Source organism: Phocoena phocoena, chromosome X (genome assembly GCF_963924675.1).
Source record: "Phocoena phocoena chromosome X, mPhoPho1.1, whole genome shotgun sequence".
NCBI lineage: Eukaryota > Metazoa > Chordata > Mammalia > Artiodactyla > Phocoenidae > Phocoena > Phocoena phocoena.
This window is the reverse complement of record NC_089240.1, coordinates 96,328,776-96,347,405: the sequence shown is the minus strand read 5'-3', so window position 1 is coordinate 96,347,405 and position 18,630 is coordinate 96,328,776.

The window sequence follows — 18,630 nt, the reverse complement described above, 5'->3', positions numbered from 1 at the left end:
TAGGCAGTCTACCTGAAAAATAATTCAGAATAATGATAGTAAAGATGATCCAAAATCTTGGAAATAGAATAGACCAAATGCAAGAAACATTTAACAAGGACTTAGAAAAACTAAAGAGCAAACAAGCAATGATGAACAACACAATAAATGAAATTAAAAATACTCTAGAAGGGATCAATAACAGAATAACTGAGGCAGAAGAATGGATAAGTGACCTGGAAGATAAAATAGTGGAAATAACTACTGCAGAGCAGAATAAAAAAAAAAAAAGAATGAAAAGAACTGAGGACAGTCTCAGAGACTTCTGGGACAACCTGAAATGCACCAACATTCGAATTATAGGGGCCCCAGAAGAAGAAGAGAAAAGAAAGGGACTGAGAAAATATTTGAAGAGATTATAGTTGAAAACTTCCCTAATATGGGAATGGAAATAGTTAATCAAGTCCAGGAAGCACAGAGAGTCCCATATAGGATAAATCTAAGGACAAACACAGCAAGACACATTAATCAAACTATCAAAAATTAAATACAAAGAAAACATATTAAAAGCAGCAAGGGAAAATTAACACACAAGGGAATCCCCATAAGGTTAACAACTTCTCTTTCAGCAGAAACTCTGTAAGCCAGAAGGGAGTGGCAGGACGTATTTAAAGTGATGAATGAGAAAAACCTACAACCAACATTACTCTGCCCAGTAAAGATCTCATTCAGATTTGATGGAGAAATTTAAAACTTTAGAAACAAGCAAAAGCTGAGAGAGTTCAGCACCACAAAACCAGCTTTACAACAAATGCTAAAGGAACTTCTCTAGGCAAGAAACACAAGAGAAGGAAAAGACCTATAATAACGAACCCAAAACAACTAGGAAAATGGGAATAGGAACATACATATCGATAATTACCTTAAATGTAAATGGATTAAATACTCCCACCAAAAGACACAGACTGGGTGAATGGATACAAGAACAAGACCCATATATATGCAGCCTACAAGAGACCCACTTCAGAAATAGGGACACATACAGACTGAAAGTGAGGGGATGGAAAAAGATATTCTATGAAAATGGAAATCAAAAGAAAGCTGGAGTAGCAATTCTCATATCAGACAAAATAGACTTTAAAATAAAGACTATTAGAAAAGACAAAGAAGGACACTACATAATAATCAAGGGATTGAACCAAGAAGAAGATATAACAATTGTAAATGTTTATGCACCCAACATAGCAGCACCTCAATACATAAGGCAAATACTAACAGCCATAAAAGGGGAAATGGGCAGTAATACATTCATAGGAGGGGACTTTAACACCCCACTTTCACCAATGGACAGATCATCCAAAATGAAAAAAAATAAGGAAACACAAGCTTTAAATGATACATTAAACAAGATGGACTTAATTGATATTTATAGGACATTCGATGCAAAAACAACAAAATACACATTCTTCTCAAATGCTCATGGAACATTCTCCAAGGTAGATCATATCTTGGGTCACAAATCAAACTTTGGTAAATTTAAGAAAACTGAAATCATATCAAGTAACTTTTCCGACCACAGCGCTATGAGACGAGATATCAATTACAGGAAAAGATCTGTAAAAAACACAAACACATGGAGGATAAACAATACACTATTTAATAACCAAGTGATCACTGAAGAAATCAAAGAGGAAATCAAAATATATCTAGAAACAAATGACACTGGAGACACGACGACCCAAAACCTATCAGATGCAGCAAAAGCAGTTCTAAGAGGGAAGTATATAGCAATACAATCCTACCTTAAGAAACAGGAAACATCTCAAACAAACAACCTAAACTTGCACCTAAAGCAATTAGAGAAAGAAGAACAAAAAAAACCTCAAAGTTAGCAGAAGGAAAGAAATCAAATATATCATATCAGAAATAAATGAAAAAGAAATGAAGGAAATGATAGCAAAGATCAATAAAACTAAAAGTTGGTTCTTTGAGAAAATAAATAAAATTGATAAACCATTAGCCAGACTCATCAAGAAGAAAAGGGAGAAGACTCAAATCAATAGAATTAGAAATGAAAAAGGAGAAGTAACAACTGACACTGCAGAAATACAAAAGATCATGAGAGATTACTACAAGCAACTCTATGCCAATAAAATGGACAACGAGGAAGAAATGGACAAATTCTTAGAAATGCACAAACTGCCGACAATGAATCAGGAAGAAATAGAAAATATGAACAGACCAATCACAAGCACTGAAATTGAAACTGTGATTAAAAGTCTTCCAACAAACAAAATCCCAGGACCAGATACTTCACAGGTGAATTCCATCACACATTTAGAGAAGAGCTAACACCTATCCTCTTCAAACTCTTCCAAAATATAGCAGAGGGAGGAACACTCCCAAACTCATTCTACGAGGCCAACATCACCCTGATACAAAAACCAGACAAGGATGTCACAAAGAAAGAAAACTACAGGCCAATATCACTGATGAACATAGATGTAAAAATCCTCCACAAAACACTAGCAAACAGAATCCAACAGCACATTGAATCATACACATGATCAAGTGGGTTTTTTTCCAGGAATGCAAGGATTCTTCAATATATGCAAATCAATCAACATGATACACCATATTAACTAATTGAAGGAGAAAAACCATATGATCATCTCAGTAGATTCAGAGAAAGCTTTTGACAAAATTCAACACCCATTTATGATAAAAACACTGTAGGGGCTTCCCTGGTGGCGCAGTGGTTGAGAGTCTGCCTGCCGATGCAGGGGACAAGGGTTCGGGCACCAGTCCAGGAAGATCCAACACGCCGCAGAGCGGTGAGGCCCGTGAACCACGGCCACTGAGCCTGCGCGTCTGGAGCCTGTGCTCCACAACGGGAGAGGCTACAACAGTGAGAGGCCCGTGTACCACAAAAACAAAACAAAACAAAAAAAACACTGCAAAAAGTCAGCATAGAGGAAACTTTTCTCAACATAATAAAGGTCATATATGAAAAACCCACAGCCAACATCGTCCTCAATGGTGAGAAACTGAAACCATTTCCACTAAGATCAGGAAAAAGACAAGGTTGCCCACTCTCACCACTCTTTTTTATTTATTTATTTATTTATTTATTTATTTATTTTTGGCTGTGTTGGGTCTTCGTTTCTACGCGAGGGCTTTCTCTAGTTGTGGCGAGCGGGGGCCACTCTTCATTGCGGTGCGTGGGCCTCTCACCGTCGCGGTCTCCGCGGCCTCTCTTGTTGCGGAGCACAGGCTCCAGACGCGCAGGCTCAGTAGTTGTGGCTCACGGGCTTAGTTGCTCCACGGCATGTGGGATCCTCCCAGACCAGGGCTCGAACCCGTGTCCCCTGCATTAGTAGGCAGACTCTCAACCACTGCGCCACCAGGGAAGCCCCTCACCACTCTTATTCAACGTTGTTTTGGAAGTTTTAGCCACAGCAATCAGAGAAGAAAAATAAATAAAAGGAATCCAAATCGGAAAAGAAGAAGTAAAGTTGTCCCTGTTTGCAGATGACATGATACTCTACACAGAGAATCCTAAAGATGCCACCAGAAAACTGCTAGAGTTAATCAATGAATTTGGTAAAGTAGCAGGATACAAAATTAATGCACAGAAATCTCTGGCATTCCTATACACTAATGATGAAAAATCTGAAAGTGAAATTAAGAAAACACTCCCATTTACCATTGCAACAGAAAGAATAAAATATCTAGGAATAAACCTACCTAAGGAGACAGAAGACCTGTATGCAGAAAATTATAGACACTGATGAAAGAAACTAAAGATGGTACAAAGAGATGGAGAGATATACCATGTTCTTGGATGGGAAGAATCAACACTGTGAAAATGACTACTACACAAAGCAATCTACAGATTCAATGCAATTCCTATCAAACTACCATTGGCATATTTCACAGAACTAGAACAAAAAAATTCACAATTTGTATGGAAACACGAAAGACCCTGAATAGCCAAAGCAATCTTGAGAACAAAAAAATGGAGCTGGAGGAATTAGGCTCCCTGACTTCAGACTATACTACCAAGCTACAGTAATCAAGACAGTATGGTACTGGCACAAAAACAGAAAGATAGATCAATGGAACAGGATAGAAAGCCCAGAGATAAACCCACACACATATGGTCACCTTATCTTTGATAAAGGAGGCAAGAATGTACAGTGGAGAAAAGACAGCCTCTTCAAAAGTGGTGCTGGGAAAACTGGACAGGTACATGTGAAAGTATGAGATTAGAACACTCCCTTACACCATACACAAAAATAAGCTCAAAGTGGATTAAAGACCTAAATGTAAGGCCAGACACTCTCAAACTCTTATAGGAACACATAGGCAGAACACTCTATGAAATAAATGACAGCAAGATTCTTTTTGACCCACCTCCTAGAGAAATGGAAATAAAAACAAAAATAAACAAATGAGACTGAATGAAACTTAATAGCTTTTGCACAGCAAAGGAAACCATAAACAAGACCAAAAGAAAACCCTCAGAATGGGAGAAAATATTTGCAAATGAAGCAACTAACAAAAGATTAATCTCCAAAATTTACTAGCAGCTCGTGCAGCTCAATAACGAAAAATAACAACCCCATCCAAAAATGGGCAGAAGACCTAAATAGACATTTCTCCAAAGAAGATATACAGATTGCCAACAAACTCATGAAAGAATGCTCAACATCATTAATCATTAGAGAAATGCAAATCAAAACTACAGTGTGATATTATCTCATACCAGTCAGAATGGCCATCCTCAAAAAATCTAGAAATAATAAATGCTGGAGAGGGTGTGGAGAAAGGGGAATACTCTTGCACTGTTGGTGGGAATGTAAATTGATACACCCACTACGGAGAACAGTGTGGAGGTTCCTTAAAAACTACAAATAGAAGTCCCCTATGATCCAGCAATCCCACTACTGGGCATACACCCTGAGAAAACCATAATTCAAAAAGAGTCATGTACCACAGTGTTCATTGCAGCTCTATTTACAATAGCCAGCATATGGAAACAACCTAAGTGTCCATCAACAGATGAATGGATAAAGAAGATGTGGCACATATATACAATGGAATATTAGTTAGCCATAAATGGAAACGAAATTGAGTTATTTATAGTGAGGTGGATGGACCTAGAGTCTGTCATACAGAGTGAAGTAAGTCAGAAAGAGAAAAACAAATACTGTATGCTAACACATATATATGGAATCTTAGAAAAAAAGAAAAAGGTCATGAGGAACCTAGGGGTAAGATGGGAATAAAGAGACAGACCTACTAGAGAATGGACTTGAGGATATGGGGAGGTGGAAGGGTAAGCTGTGACAAAGTGAGAGAGTGGCATGGACATATATACACTACCAAACAAAATAGATAGGTAGTGGGAAGCAGCCGCATAGCACAGGGAGATCAGCTAGGTGCTTTGTGACCACCTAGAGGGGTGGGATAAGGAGGGTGGGAGGGAGGGAGACGCAAGAGGGAAGAGATATGGGACATATGTATATGTATAACTGATTCACTTTGCTATAAAGCAGAAACTAACATGCCATTGTAAAGCAATTATACTCCAATAAAAATGTTAAAAAAAAGACATGAAATAACAAAAAAAAATTTCTCTTAGAAAGGTAATAGATTAGGTATCTGACACTCTATTGACAATTAATTTACAGGATCTCTTTCCTTCATGCCTGGGAAGATCCAGGCCATCAGGAAGGCACTGGACACCTTGGGTTGATGCATTCATTACAACAGGGGCCAAAGAGAACTCAAAAGGGTGTCAGAACAACTCTAAGGATCAACATTGCCTCCTTCACTGTTTGGCTAAGGGTGACCCCTGAACAAAAAAATAACGTAATGAGCAGGTGTGTCCATAGGGTACACTTGTGAAAGACATTTGTTTTTGGCTGGAGTATATGAAACTAAATAGCTTATTTCCCCCCTCTTGTTCCATTTACGTTATAAAATCTTAAATCCAAATTACAAGACAAAGGTCGTTAAGAGGAAATTCCTCTGACATTGAGTAGGGAAGATTAGAGGTAGCTATTATTCCTTTTTATAATCATGTAGCTACTTAAAACAAAATGAAAGAAGACCCCCTGCCTTGCTTACATTGTACACACATGGAAAAGAATAATATCACATGTCCAAGCAGACTTGCATGTGCCTGAAGGACATTTCAAGGTCCTGCAACCCCACTTGTTAACTGGCTTGGCGTTCATACCATTTAAGTCACTGTGGATCTGTTTTAACAAATGGCAGAAAAGAATTTGGGGACCCAGAAGTCCCCAGGGTCATCCCCTCCCCAGTTCCAAGGTAGTTCTGTGACATCATTAGATGCTTTACTACAAGGAATAACAAAAATATAACATTTATTGAATACTCATTATATTCGTGGCACTTTATGTTTATTGGAGTTAACTGTGGCAACAATTCTGTTAGGTATGCTTATCTTCATTTTGCAGCTACAGAAATGGGCAAGGAAAGATTATTTAATTCCCTTAAGGTGACACAGCAAACATGCAGCTGAAAAAGGATTTGGACCCTAGCAGTATACCCACATTGTCCACACTTTTTACCATTATACTATGTTGTCACCAGAGGAACAGGACCCAGTGAAGTGGAGGTGGACAATGATGTAACTGAGCAGTTTGCTGAGGAGTCAAGCTTCTAATTGGACATGATATTTGCATTACTAGTGCCAAAACATTGTAAAGGCACAAGAAAAATGTCATCAATAGTTCAGCACTTTGCAAGCAGTTGTACATTTAGCATCATAGAGAAAAAATATCCATATGGAAGACTGAATATTTTATTTTGCACATAGGTGTCCTGGCATTATAGGAAGAAAGAAAAGTGACTTCTATTCAGTTATTTACCATTTGTGGTGACATCAGCACTCTATAAACAGGAGAGAAAACAAATGCTAGTGTTCATACTATATCTACGTTGTGCTGAAATGGCTTGCAACTTCAATCCCTTCCTTTAAGGTATTTCAGTGGGATGTCACCGGGGGCAGCCTCAGCAAAACTGCAAAAGTTAGACTCATCTTGGGTGCTCTTTTGTATCTTCGGGGATGCACCATCCCTTTGTCCTCACCAAATGAAGCATGACTTGATGGTTTATAAATCCCCCATTCACAGCATGCTCTTAAAATCAAGTCATTCATAGCAAGAGCAATTTGAAAAGGGTCAAAGTTTTAAGTAACTGTGGTGCAAACTCATAGTAGAATTTCAAGCACCTGTATGGGTGGCCAATTTGTGAAAATAGTGGACTTCTGAGGCCCTTACAAGCCCTCTAAAAAGCCACTGAATTATATGATTCCCAGGCTTACAAGTCTTGAAACTCCTGTACAGGAAAAACAGTGATAAAGTCAATGACTGATTAGTTGCTAATTATGTAACTTAAAAGAATGGGGGACACAAAGACTACACATGATACTGGTTTAGACTAGAAGTATTTCTTTGAAAATATTAGCAAGCAAAATACTTTCACTATGCTACTGCCTTCCAACAGCAGTCACTGAAGACCCTCTGTAAAGGCTACACAGGTGCCAGTTACTATAAAACATAATCTATTGATCTCTGTGCATGTATGTCAATCTCTCTGTGTCAGCTCCTCTCTCTCTCTCTCTCTCTAAATTGCCTCAGAAATACAGCCACTCAACTTTGCTGTTCTAGCATGGAAGCATGTACAGACAATATGCAATCACATGAGTGGACTTCTTTTCCCTTAAAACTTTATTTACAAAAATAGGTCATAGATTGCTGACTCCTTTACGAGAGGTATAATTTTAGGTTGTACATTTAGGTTTATGATCTATTTTGAGTTAATTTTTGTATACGATGCAAGATACTGATCAAATTCATTTTCTTGAATATAAATATCTAATTGGCTAATAACACTTGTTGAAAAGACTATCTTCTTTCCATTGGCTTTCCTTTGCACCCTGGCCAAAATCAGTTTTCCATGTACTTGTGGGTCTCTTTGTCAGCTCTTTACTCTGTTCCATTGATTTATTTGTCTATCTTGAAGGCTAAAATCACACTGCTTTATATGTTTTATAACTATATAATGCATCTTGGAATCAGATAGTGTTAGCCCTTAAAGTTTGTTCATTATTCTCTGGGTGTTTTTAAGATTAACTCTTCACTGCTGGTTTTAAGCAATTTGATACTGATATGCCTTGTACTTTTTCTTGAGTTCTTGCGTTTGGGGTTCCTTGAACTTTTTGGATCACTGGGTTTACAGTTTGTATCAATTTTGGGAAAATTTTGGCCATTATTTCTTAAAATATCTTTTCTGCCCTCCCCTCTCTCTCCTCTCCTCTAAGGAGATGAATTATACTTATATGTCTCCTTGAAGTTATCCCAAAGCTCAGAAATAGTCTGTTCCTGTTCCCTTTAGCTGGGTTATTTTTTTTTCCTTCTTTGTTTCACTTTGGAAAGTCTCTATTGTGAAGTCTTTGAGTTCATTAATCTCTTTATCTCCAATGCCTAGTCTGCCGTTAATCCCAACCAGTGAATTTTTCATCACACACATTATAGTTTTCATCCTAGATGTTTTATTTGAATCTGTTTAAATATCTTTCACGTCTCTGCTTACCTTTATGTATGTATTATAACAACCAGTTTAATGTCCTTATCTGTTACCATCTAATATCTAGGTAAATTTCAATTGTTTAATTCTTCTCTACATAATGAGTTGTATTTTCCTAATTCTTTCCACACCTGGTAATTTTTTATTGGATGCCAGAATCTGTGAGTTTGCCCTTGTTGAGATCATATATACGTGTGTGTGTGTGTGTGTATATATATATATATACATATATATATTTATATATACGTATATAGATTTTCTTGAGCTTTGTTCTGGTATATATAAAATTACTTGGAAATGGTTTCACCTTTTTGAGTCTTGCTTTTAAGAATTGTTAGGTAGGACCAGAGCTATGATTAGCTTAGCACTATTAATTCCCCACTAATGAGTCAAGACCCTTTTGAGTAATCTGCCCAATGCCCCATGAACAATGAGGTTTTGCAGTCTGACTTGTGGGAAAAGACACTATTCTTGGTCCCGTGTGTATGCTAGGTACTGTTCTCTAATCTTCTCTGAGGACTTTTCCCCCCTGACTCAGGTAGTTTCCTCATACACACGATCCAATAATCCACTCAGTAAAGTAGTGGCTTTCTGTGGTTTCAGTAACCTGCGTTCAACCAAGGTCTGAAAACATTAAATGGAAAATTCCAGAAATAAACAATTTATAAGTTTTGAATTGTGCACTTTCTGTTCTGAGTAGCATGATGAAAACTCACACCATCCCGCTCTATCCTGCCTGAGATCTCCAACCATCGACATCATCTTCTCCTAATATCCAACCATTGACATCATCATGGCTAGACGATCCAGGATCACCCAAAGCAGATGATCCTATTGACCTTCTGATGATTAGTCAGAAAGTCAATAGTAGCCTAATGCTGTGTCACAATACCTACTCATCTACCTCACTTCATCTCATCATGCAGGGATTTTATTATCTCATATCATCATAACAAGAAGGGTGAGTACAGAATAATAAGATATTTTGAGAGGGAAAGACCACATTCACATAACTTTTATTACAGTATATTGTTACAATTATTCTATTCTAATTTATTATTAATTATTATTAATCACTTACTTTGCCTAGTTCATAAATTAAACTTTATCATAGGTATGTATGTATAGGAAAAACAGTATATATAGAGTTTGGTACTATGTGTGGTTTCAGGCATCCACTGGGGGTCTTGGAAAATATCCTGTGGATAAGGCGGGACTACTGTATTCTTTTCAATACTCTAAGTTCTCTCTTTATGTGAAGAAAATAAGCCAGGTCTGAGGGTTGGCTTATACAGGCTTGGCTTCTTTTGGTACTCATAAATATTTTTAGTACTCATGTGTTTCCTTGTCACTTCAAATGTTTCATGTTCCTGTCGTTCATTAGAAGTTTATGAACACTCTCTCCTCTCCAATACACTGTCCTATGTATTCTAGTTAGCTTGGTTTCTCCAGACTCTAACCTCTTCAACATAGGGACTCCACAGGATTCTGCCTGGCTTCACCTACCTGCACTATAGCCTAGAAACTCTCTCAAGGCAGGAAACTGGGGAAACCATATGGCTCACTTCATTTAACTACATTTCAACGTTCCTGTCCTTGATTGCCTGATGTCCAGTGTCTTGATACCAGAGATTCTTTCATATACTTTGTTAATTTTTGTTCATGTGTTTATTTTAGGAAGGAGATTGAAGCTGGTCCCTATGACTCCTCTTTTTTGCTGGAAGTGGCATTCTCCACTGGTTTAACCTTATATTTAACTGTAAGAAAATATCCTTCTTTTTGAGGTGTCTATCAGTGACTCAGAAATTCTAGCTCTATTTTGTGTGAAGTCATTTAGATGATATCTAATACACTAATAGAATATTTTAGTCTTTACTTGGAGTGCTATAGCTACTAAAATCCTCATTTTGCTCATTTCATAGCTTAAGTTACTGAAAGCCAGTACTTAATATTATCATCACTAATTTATATGAATATCCACCAGAGCATTGTTTATAATTGCATAAATAACAAAATACACTGCAAATATCTAATAATGGGAATGTTAAGATAAATACATAAGGTGGAATATTATACAGCCATTACATAAAATGTTTTTCTAAAAATATTTAATTACATTGGAAAATGTTACTATGTAATGTTAAATAAGATTGTACATATAGTTGAATGTCAATTTCATTAAAAATACATAAATATACATTTTAAAATTGGATGAAAATGCATTAGCTTCTTAATTATAATGGTGGTTATCTCAATGTTAAATGCTGTAGTCATTAATTGTCATTTGTTAAAATTTCAGCCTCCCCAACACGATACGATTGCATTTCCTGGCCTCCTTCTGGTTGGATAGAACCATATAACTACTTCTTGCCAGTGGGTTGTGGACAGAAATTATAATATGTCACTTCTGGGATGCAGGATTTAGTTGGCATTGTTAGATTTTCCAAAATCCCTCTGCAGCTGACATGACTAACAGTAATTAATGTTCAGCACAGTTGCTGCTTCACCAACCTCGGTCCTTGAGTAACCATTATAAATTGAGACTCTTCTTGCCAAATCACAATTGACAGCTAGAATGAGCAAGCAATTCATCTTTGTTTCTTTAGCAACTGATATTTGGGGGTTGTTTGTTATAACATGAAGTGGGCTATCCTGACCGATACCAGGGGATTATGGAAAATTTCATTTTTCTTTATTATACATTTCTGTATTTTCCAATATATACACAATGAACTTGGATTAATTTTGATATAAAAATTCTTTGCTATTATACTTACTTCATTGAATGAAAGGTGACATCACTTGGAAGAAATACCATTATTTTATTATGTACCCCTAAGAAAGAATAAATGTTGCAAGTTAAACTGTGACTTAATGCTTCAATGAGAGTTCTATATATTATTTGAATTGGTTACATCAGTCTCTTGTTGCTTTCCAATTTCTTTTATCAGCTCCAAAGTATTTGGCCATTTCTTCTGTCATCTGCCTTCAGTTGTGTCACTAGATATGTGGTGTAATATATGTAGGCACCTTTATTTCTTAAGTTTCATAAAACTTTTTGTTTGTTCTTTGAAATAAAAATATGAATGTGTCATTTCTCCACTGATCACTAATGTAACTAGCTTCCTATTGCAGCTGTAACAAATTGCTACCAAATCAGTGGTTAAAAGCAACACAAGGGCTTCCCTGGTGGCGCAGTGGTTGAGAGTCCATCTGCTGATGCAGGGGACACGGGTTTGTGCCCCGGTCCGGGAGGATCCCACATGTCGCGGAGCAGCTGGGCCTGTGAGCCATGGCCACTGAGCCTGCACGTCCGGAGCCTGTGCTCCGCAACGGGAGAGGCCACAACAGTGAGAGGTCCGCGTACCGCAAAAAAAAAAAAAAAAAAAAAAAAAAAACACAAAATTTTTATCTTACAATTGTGGAAATCAGAAGTCTTAAATGGGTCTCAATGGGCTAAAATCAAGCTGCCAGTAGGGCTGCATTCCTTTTACATCCAGAAGGAATATGTGTCTTGATAATCTGTTTCTTTGCTTTTTACAGCTTCTAGAAGCTGCCCACATTCCTTGGCTCATGATTCCATTCAAAGCTGGCAATGTTAGGCTAATTCTCACACTGCTATCTCTCTGAATCTCTCTTTTGTAGTCACATCTTCTGCTGACTGATTCATCTCTTGCCTCTCTCCCATTTTTAAGTACTCTTGTGATTACACTGGGTTTACCTTGATAATCCAGGACAATCTTCCTATTTTAAGGTCTTCTTATCAGTAACTTTAATTACCCTTGGCTATATAACATATTCATAGGTTCCTGGGATTAGGATGTGGACATCTTTGTGGGGGGAGGCATTATTCTGCTTACCACAATCACTAATATGAAATGCAGGCTCCCTGCTCTTTTTCTATCCCTTCCTGCATACCCAGTAACTTTTGCCTCAGTGAGAAATCACATTTTATATTTTTTGGAGACATTTTAAAAACAATGCATATAGTACCAAGAAAGTACACAACACATTGCAGTGATGACCATATGTTTATTATATTTTTTTAGTGTAGATATTCTCTACAAAATCACTGATTTTCAGAAAGCTATCTCTAATTTGGGCAACTCAAAGTATAGGGAAATCATGGTATCCTCCTATTTTTTTTTTTTTTGGCCACACCACGCAGCATGTGGAAGTTCCCCAACCAGGGATCGAAACTATGCCCCCTGCAGTGGAAGCACGGGGTCTTAACCACTAGACCACCAGGGAAGTCCTGATGACCATATGAACAACTATGATCGAATTTCACAATGACAGCTAACTTACCCCTTGTTGACGGTAAGATGCCATAGATTTTTAGAATGCATCACTATATCAAAGATGTTGAATGTAGAAAAACAGTGTGTGTCTTAGAATCAATGACATAAAGCATATGCAAAGGAATAATCAACAGATCTGCCAGTTACTCATCTGACAGTTCTCTAAAGAATGGAACAAATACAAGATAAGCTTTGACAGGAAAAGTAGAACCAGAACATGGGCTTAGTCCATGCTGAATAGTGAAAAAGAGGCATGAGGACACTACACACATATGTCATGAGACACTGAAATGAGGGCTGAGATGACTAGCATAGCCATTGATTGAAATGTAAATAATCCCACACTCATTCAAAAAAAAACACCCTTCAGTAAATATTCAAGGAAGTTTTCCATTTTTATTAACATAAACTAGGCTTGCTTCCTCCATGTGCTTATCTATTTTGACGTTTTGAATTGCACAGGAATGAATGTGCTTTGAAGAGTGATGAATTTAAAAATTCGAATCACGCACCATGAATCAGATAATGGGTATAAAATGATTTCACAATCTAAAGTAAAAAGTCAAGTGTACTTTTCTCAAAATCATTTTTCATAGATAATTTCCTTTCCCTTTATAACCATGGTAGGGACACTGATTTATTATCTATCTTGAGGTGGTAAAAATACAAGGACAGCAAATATAAACAAAACTTTACTACTGTTTATTAAATTCCTACTTTGAAAAATAGCAAAGTTTCAAGATGCAACTGCAGACAAAACTTCAGTAATTAAGGATAATTGGGAAGAAGGCAATTCTGATTTAGTGAAAAGTCTAAATCACATTAAGTTTGAAAAGAAATATAGTTGAGTTACATTGAAGCAATGTAATAAGATACATTTTTTGAAGCTAACTAATTTTTGGCAATTGATGATACTTGTTTTAGTAAAAATATGATTGTGATTAGGCTTTAACTGAATAGCATGGAAAAGAGTGGAAATACTCAAAGGACTGGAGTCAAGACATATGTACCCAGCTCCCAGATCTGCCGTTAAGAACACTGTTTCCTTATCTATAAAATGAAGGGATTATAATAGATAATATCTGAGACTTTTGAAGCTCTACAATGCTTTAAGTATATATTTACTTACCAGTAAACAGAAGTTGCCAAAGTGGTTTTAGAACTAAGAACTTGAATCAGTGATTTAGGCATTCCTCCTATAATCCTCTTGAAAATATTAATTTGTTTAGCAATCCCCTTTTCTAGACATAGTTAAAAAGTAAGCCAGTCTCTGGCAAGGCTCTTTGTTTTTGTTTTTAATTTGGAATTATTTTTATTACGGTATTCTGACAGTTTACCGTAGTTTATATTCACAGATAAATGTCAGTTGAAGCAATTTAAAAAGTTAACACTCTAATAGGGAACACAAAAGAAGACCAGTATTTCAACCTGCTTTCTTTCTGGCAAAGCATTAAAATTGTTCTTTATATAAAAACGATGCAATGCACTCATTTTGCTGTCAGTCAAAATCTGCTCTGTGCTTTAAACTGAATGACAACAAGGATTAGAGGGATTTATCAAGTCTGAAATATGTGTGTGGAAAGGACAGGGGATGGGGGAAGGAGGAGAAGTAAACTCATAAGAATGAGGCCCAAGGTTTTTCTGTTGTTGTTTATTTGTTGTTGTTTTTGTTTTTTTGGTATGTGTGTGAGTTACAGCCTACTCTTCCACATTTGTGCAGTTGCAAACTTTTCCAGACTTCTTTCCTTGTCTTCCCCTCCCAAGTTCTTTTCTTTATCCTTTCCTTTTATTTCCTTCTTTTCCCCAACTCTCCCTCTGAAACCCTGAAGTTTTCTTACCCCATAACTTCATTTCCTGCATCCATCACTCTTGGAAAAAAGACAAGTCAAGATGAGATTAAATAGTTCCTGTTTTGCCTAAAACTTGTTAAAATTCCAGTGAGAAGGTGAAAATGAGATTAATCTGCCAGTAGCTGTCTCCTTCAATTTTTCAGGACCACTTTTAATAAAGGGAGCACACAAATTTTCTTTTATGGTTTTACATTTAGCTCTTTGCTTGTAATGGAGAATTCTACTTAAACTGAGGGGAAAAACTAAATCATTTGCATGCAAATACAGCAATAAGGAGAGACTGCACAAATAATGAATATGGCGTATTAGCCAATCTTCCTGCAATCAGTGACCAGGAATATATTCATTCTGAATGATTCACTGATTCATTCTAGTTATTACCATAAAAAGTATCCTAAGGTGTGTGTATCACTTAAATTAAATGGCAGTGATTAACAGTATATTTTCCACACAATATCAAAAATTATAAGGACTGTATCTGCACTGGATATGCTTAACAGTCATACCATTAAATTAAAAATTGCCTAAGTGGGCCTTGATCAGAAAGTATTTGGAAAGCTAACATTGCTGTTCATGAATGGTCTGGGTCTGCTTTTCTTCATAGAGTTGTCCTTCCTAAAACCCAAATAATACTTAACAGCTATGACAAAAAATATTGTATTTTTTTGACTTTGAGAACAATGAAATACATACGGATGCTTTTAGCTAAAGATGAATGAGCTACTAACATCAAGATGGCAAGTTTGTTACCACCCACAATAGTCTCTTTTATGGATCAGACTTTTATCAAATAGAAAGTGCTTTCATATCTAGTATTTCGTTTGATTCCCAGTACTTCCTGGCGAGGGGATAAAACCTGTCTATTTATTCCTGTTTTAAAGCAGGTGACTGAGGTTCTCAGAGACTAGATTACTTGTCTAAGGACACCCAGCACATATTGTCATATTGTTTCCAAATGTTGTAAGAATAGACGAAAAGTGTGTTTTGGAGATAAGGCTGCCCTTTGTTGCATTAACTTTAATCTGTTTTCAATCTTTATATTTAGTTTACCTTGAAATTATAAATAATGTTAAGGATAATTTAAAAGTTTTAAATTAATTTATTAATTTTATTAATTTAATTTAAATTTTAAATTCTGTACCAGAGGGACATGGTTTGTAAAAGGTAGGGAAATAATATGCTACATATTCTAAGTTCTGATATTAAAAATGCTCAGGGGGAAATTACTATTATATGAAATTGGCAAGGAAATCCTAGTTTTACTTTTTGTCCCATTCATTTGTAAACTCATGTGGACGAGGACTTTTTTTAAATGAGTTACTCTGTTTGGAATATAAACAGCTTCTCATTACTGACAGCTATCAACTGGATGATATAATAAAAATGATAACAATAGTGATCATTTATTCAGTACTTTCCTTGTAACAGACATTATTCTAAAGGCTTTACAAATGTTACTGATTTTAATGCACTAATTCTTCTTAACAACCCTGTGAAGTAGGCACTATTATTATTCCACTTTAGAGGTATGAAAACTGAGGTACAGAGAATTAACATACTTCCTCATGGTTACATAACTAGTAATTGAAACAATTGAAATTAAGGAATTCAAACCCAGGCAGTCTGGCTCCAGAGCCACAACTCTTAACCATTAATGGATACTGCCTTAAAAAAAGAGAAGTTTCTAGAGTCCGACTATCTGGACTCCAATCTTGGATCTTCGCCATACTAGTCATAGAAGAGTTGTTTAATATCTTTAGGTCTCAGCTTTCACATCTGTAATATTATGATAGTAATATCAACCTCATAGGGTTAATACAAAGAGGAAATAAAATAACAAATTTAATAAAACATAGCAAGATGACTGAAAACTAGTTGTTAATGTTAATTTTCCCTCTGAATGACAATGAAAGTACTGCCTTGTGATAATCCTATTTCTAAATTTGGAGATTATCATAGGCTTGTATTTGTAACACTGTCTCATCTGTCTCCTATCTCCTGGAGTTGCATTCATACCATCTCAAAGTATCTGGGTGACATAGCAAAAATAAAATCAGTCAACCAAATGATTAATTGATTTACTTGAATGAGCTATTAATTAACCAACTTTTTTTCATTTTGACTAATTTGATTTTAGACTAAAATCTCTTAAGAGGCTACTAGATTTGGTCTTGTGTATAGGCTAAACTATCACTGTTAAAAGGCACTATATTATTAGTATCCACATCTGAGAAATGAATGTGTACATCAATTAAGGTTTGCTTAGGAGATTAAAAACAAATTCTTAGAATGGCTAAATTATTAAATTCTAAACCTTTATTACATTGACCACTTTGGCTGAACATGTTTTCTTGGCATTCAACTAGAGACCAACAAACATTACATTCTCAAGAGTTAAAAATAAAGTTAAATGGAGATAATTATGCAGCTGCTATTATAAGTGAGAAACTGCAGGAGTTCCCAAAAGATTTCAAGAGTTTTTACAACTGTTGAGTCAGTTTTCCGAAATTTGTCTGTGGTGCAATCTAATAAGCCTAACTGGAAGAGTGACTGGGGAGGATGTTTCTTATTGATAACAGAAATCTTATCCAAGATCCAGTACTGAGTTACCCAAAATTCAGACAAAGTTCATGTTTAGAGCACCAGCAAAGTTCAGCTTTGATTAATGATTAATCTATTTAGATTTTGTAATAAAAATATCTAGAAAGAAGAAAAATATCTAGAAAAAAATCTAAAATATTTAATTTTAGTTTGTATTCAAGTTTTGTGTCACTTTGAAAAGTAAAAATTTAGTTTTAATTACATATCAATGTCTGGGTCACCATAATCTTTTAAGTTTTAGGATCATAATTCAATTCCACCAAAAATTCTTTTATTGCTGACACCACTGTGACCTGTGTGGCTAACAACTGAATGGAGTGTGTTCTGGAAGAGGGTCTTGGAGCAAAGTTAGCATAAATGGGAACGGGCCATTTCTAAGTAATGTTGCCAAAGCTGAACTTTGAGTTAGAATAAAAACTATCCAATTTCTAACTTCCAAGTTTTTGCTCACATTTTAACTATTAGAGCTTGACACAGAACAGCAGCTTGGGAAAGGCTAATTGGTCGATTGCTGATTGATTGCTTCAGGGGGCTGTTTTGCGGAGCCTTTAGAAGTTGCCTGCCTCCTAACCCTGTGCTGTTACTGAAACACAAGCACCTGACAGATTTCCTTGCCAAGGCTGACTGGCCATCATTCAGGGAACGAAGCCCCTTCAAGCATCCTTGAAAGGCCTTTTCTCTTTGGAGAGAGCACCTTGTAAACCCTCACAATTTTGTTTCCTTGGATGCTAATTGGTTTTTAAGCCTGATGGGTTTACAAAAGTTAGCTAAAATTTCAAGTTGCCTTTGACATATTCAAGTATGCAAATGGAAAGACATCTCAAGCTGATTCTCTCTTTCAGGTGACTTAGGCTTTGTGTATATAATCCCAGTTTCATATTGTAGAGTTGAGGTTGAATATAGCCATTTTTAACATGGGCATTAATTACATGTTATCAGATTTCAGTCACTGGGGAGGCAGGGTGGGAAGGCTGTTGTGTTTAACAGTTTCTCTTTAGGAGGCAGAAAACAGTACAAGCTTACAAAAGACAAAAACAGGGTTTTTACTCCATCATTACATTGATTAGTACTCCTGTGTACCCATATGGGCATAGGGATCTCTGGGATTATGTAAACAAGCAATTGCTCAAAATAGTGTCCCTGCCTAAGATGATCCCAGGCTTAACTGGAATTAGAGCTCAGAAACTGGAAATATTTCCCAGAAACTTTCCACTACACAGCAGAGTCATATGTATACAGAAACTTACAACACCCTGCCCCCCAACACAAACTGTGAA